Source organism: Arachis duranensis, chromosome 1, assembly GCF_000817695.3.
Source record: "Arachis duranensis cultivar V14167 chromosome 1, aradu.V14167.gnm2.J7QH, whole genome shotgun sequence".
NCBI classification, from domain to species: domain Eukaryota; kingdom Viridiplantae; phylum Streptophyta; class Magnoliopsida; order Fabales; family Fabaceae; genus Arachis; species Arachis duranensis.
Genome location: NC_029772.3, coordinates 92,644,612 through 92,648,524, shown reverse-complemented (window position 1 = coordinate 92,648,524; position 3,913 = coordinate 92,644,612). Strand labels below are relative to the sequence as shown.

The window sequence follows — 3,913 nt, the reverse complement described above, 5'->3', positions numbered from 1 at the left end:
AAAGTAGGAAAGTAAAGGTAAGGACATCACAAACCACTTACAATAATATATAGCTTTGCTTTCATCTTTTAAATGAATCATCTTTGGTTATCTTGGTCTTATATATCACTAATTCTTGCTGCATTATTCATATTGTCTGAGTAAAAAAAATTATTAATTAGCAGGTTCAAGTGTTCAACTTGGCATCATATTATTATTAGAATTTTTCTAGACTGATCCTGATCTAATATGATATAGTGGATAGCGTTGTTTTAATTCTACTTATTTTGTTTGGATTAACAATTTTTAATTATGTTTATAATAGCATTGCTATAATTTGAAAATTCAACAGATATATAACTAATTTGGTATTTCATTATGATAACATAACAGTGATAGGTGGTAGTAGTATACAGTGAGAGTGGTTCCCACTTTTCGGCAACCAGTTGGGTTGAGATTGTAGCTGAAGATTTGAAGTTTATCATGAAAGTCAGACTAGATTGGAAAGGAGATTTTGGAAGTCCAGAAAAGCAGGGGTGAGTTAGAGATGGAGGAAACATGATGGGGAAGAACAAGGATCTTCAAGAACGTGCCATCGCATCAACAAACAGAGATTAAAGAAGTGGCTTCCAGAATAGTGGAACGGCAATAAAATCATGTCACACGCCTGAAAGCAGGAAAAGATTCCTTTTTTTCTTCTTCCTCCAAATGCATACTGTTAGTTATTTATTTTAAAGTGGGGCCAACACTATGGGCTTCAGGTTTGAACGTTAGTGTTCTTTTCTTTTGTTGATTACTTTAAGTATTCTTTTTTTTTGTTTGTTTTATTGTTTAGGGTTTTAGACATATACAAATGAGTTGCAGCTAAAAGTGCTGTCGTAAATGGTTCTGTAATTTGCAGGGAACACCTCTGAATCTCATTTCGTCAATCACCCGGTGAGTTATTATCACGGCATGGCAATTTTTTTTATCTATCTATTAATATATAATGGTTAACTAGCCAAACACTAAAACCACACACTATTTAGCACTGTTAGATGGTTTCTGAGAGAGTGACAGGTGTCTCCCAAACTTTTTCTTTCTTTTGTGTTTCGCTCCTCAGCGAAAAGCCAAAACCTTCTTACCTGGTGGAAGGTTATCAGAGAAGATCTTTGTCCAATGGGTTGAAGAGAGTTAATCTGGCAGCAATTCCAAAAACCACCATTTAAGGGAAGAAAACGAGAATGTTAGCTTTTGATTGGATGATTAGGGTAAACAATGGATTGAGAACTCATTGTCCCTCAGGTAATGAAGCAGCACTCTCTTCTGCAGCAATTTGGGCGCGATCTTTTCCTTTCAAATCAGGATTTGAACACCAAATTTTGAGCGCAATTTTTTCATTTAAAATTAGAGTTTAAAATGACATCCTCAAGCGCCTCTACCACACCGAAGATGCCCCTCAAGGTCTTTTCGCCCACAATTTTCGTTTAATTTTTGTTTTAGTTTAGATTTTGAGGGATTTATTATTAGCATTATCAATATTTTTTTGTGGGTTCAGATATGATGGAGATGAAGGTAGAAGTCGTGGCGATGCTAAAGTCGCTGCACCGCTGGCGGCATTCCTTCATAACCCGTTGGCTGTGCAGGAGTTGAGGGCTAACAAGAAAGAATTGCGAGTAGAAAAGTTGAAGGACAAAGAGGAAGTAGAGGACTTAACTCAGGAAATGGCTGAGCTGTGGTATCGAACTCTCATCCCTAGACCTCAAGCTTCATCTCTCCAACTCAAGTAATCAGTACACTCCTATTTTATCGATATCGCATCCTTCATTTCTCCCTATTTTCTATAAATTTGGTTCCAATTTTGCTTTTCATGATGTTGGGTACCCTCAAAGTTGGCAACTTTTTTATCTTTTTGCATTTTGCTCATTAACTGTCTGTGACAAGCAATCCCTTATGAGTGTATGATCATTCATCCTTCACTAAATTCATTAAAGAAGATGAAGTTTGTGTTGCTGCTGAAACCTAAGAGGTTATTTTGTCGGAGAAGTATTTTTATTGTGGTGGTGTTGTGTATTCATTGTGTCACCTTTGCTTACCAATTTAATGATACTTGCTTGTTTTATGATCAGTTGGCAGGAATGGATCTTTGGTTGATGGATGGAAGTGGTCGAGGCCTAATGGAGGGCATGCAGGACTAACATAAGCAATGAAGACATGAAATATTTAAACAAAACAAGGTATACTCAAAACAAAACTACATTTTATTTTTTAACAAATATTTTTTCAAAACACCTTCCCTTTTGGGTGTTAATCATAGGCCAAAATGGATTGAGTTGAATTTGTCATTTTTCTGTGAATAATATGGATTGAGTGCTACCTTTTAAATTAATGATTATGCTATCATAATTTTTTTCTCAGCAATTAAAATTAAGAGGTGTTTTCTTTTTGCCCCAAATTTTTAAAGAGGGAGAGAAGTATGATATAGAGGGTGTGAATTTGGATGGCAAATATAAAGATTGGCAAAACAAATTGTATTTTGATTCAATACATTCTTAGGTCGGTCTGTTGGGATAACCTTTGATATTTTTCCTTGCACTTTTTTGCTTTGCCTCTTTACTCTTTGGTGAATCGTTTGAAAGTTTGTGTATTTAAATGAGTTATAGGAGAAGTTAATATTTTTATTCTATCATTTGTTTTGAAAGAAAGGGATTTCACTGTTGAGCAATCTGCAAGGATGATTGATGCATACTGTATGCTTAGCAAGTCTTTGTCTAGAGCAATTTACATGGTAAGCGTTGTCACTTGTGAAGATTCCAAAATTTTTAATGGTTTATTACATTTGTAGAAGTTTTTGTAGAATCTAAAGCTTTTGAACGTTCAATGATAATATATTTTTGATGAGAAACTTTTGTGTTACCTCAAGAACAATTAAATTAAACTTGCCATTGTTAGGATTTCCTTCAATTATTTTTTGTTGAATGTTTTTTCTGTTGTGTTGCTAAAAAATGTTGTACCATGTTTTTGCTCCAGATGAAGCTTGATGGAGCAGAAACAAAATATTTTTAGATCTTAAATTACTAGCGGAGGTGATTGAACATTTGCGAAATTTGTTTTTTAATTAATCTATGTTGTGTAAAGAAAATTTAAAATGGCTTAAAAATTCCTTTATGTTTTGTGCATCTATCTGACTTGAGTTTTGTGAAATTTGATATGTTTATCTTTATAATTAATTCACTTTATTTAAAGATTTCTTGATCTTAGAAAAAATGTGTATACATTTACAGAATTGTATATGACATAATTCAAGTGATCAAAGTAGATAATTTTTTCATAGAATTTTTATTATTTTGACTACTAATTATACTGTTATCTTCTTTTGTGGAATTATTTTTTTCAAAATCAAAATTCCATGCCTTCCTGCATCTTTTTTTTTCAGCTGGTGACAACGAGATTGCTGCCTGTATTTACATGTGATCTTATAACTCGCTTCTATGCCTCAACATTTTTGTGTTGAAGATTGGTAATGAATTGGTTGATTACACTTAATGATGACCAGTTAAAATTTTTTTTTGTTTTATTGAGTAATAATTTTTTCTTTTTTTTAACTGTAATAAATGTTTGATATCTATAATTTAAAGTAAATGTGACTGTCCCTTATATTTTATCCAATGTTTTGCAGATTTTTCATGTTTGGTGGATAGAATAACAGAAAAGAATGGAATTGCTTTGGTTTCATCGGTGTAAAATAAGTTACTATATTGAGTGATTAGATATAAGTGTAGTGACATCTATTGCATATATATATATATATATATATATATATTTGCATGTGTTTTATCCCCTTTTTTTTCTCTTCTAAAGGAGATGTAAGTGTTTGTTTGAGTAACATTTACTTACAACACATGATTTTTTGTGGCCAAATTTAGCCATTTCCATCCATCATTTATATATATAT

The 3,913-nt window shown here is 32.6% G+C and overlaps 1 long non-coding RNA gene across 2 annotated transcripts; it reads left to right on the top strand.

Annotated features, from left to right (window-relative positions):
• Positions 1-812: 812 nt before the first annotated feature.
• LOC127744947 (uncharacterized) lies at positions 813-3,698 on the top strand. Of its 2 annotated transcripts, XR_008006189.1 has the most exons (6): positions 813-915; positions 1,082-1,422; positions 1,517-1,744; positions 2,088-2,195; positions 2,661-2,746; positions 3,395-3,478. It is a non-coding gene; the product is annotated as an uncharacterized LOC127744947 (long non-coding RNA). The 2 variants fall into 2 exon arrangements; XR_008006190.1 differs by lacking the exons at positions 2,661-2,746; positions 3,395-3,478 and adding an exon at positions 3,638-3,698.
• The last annotated feature ends 215 nt before the right edge of the window (positions 3,699-3,913 follow it).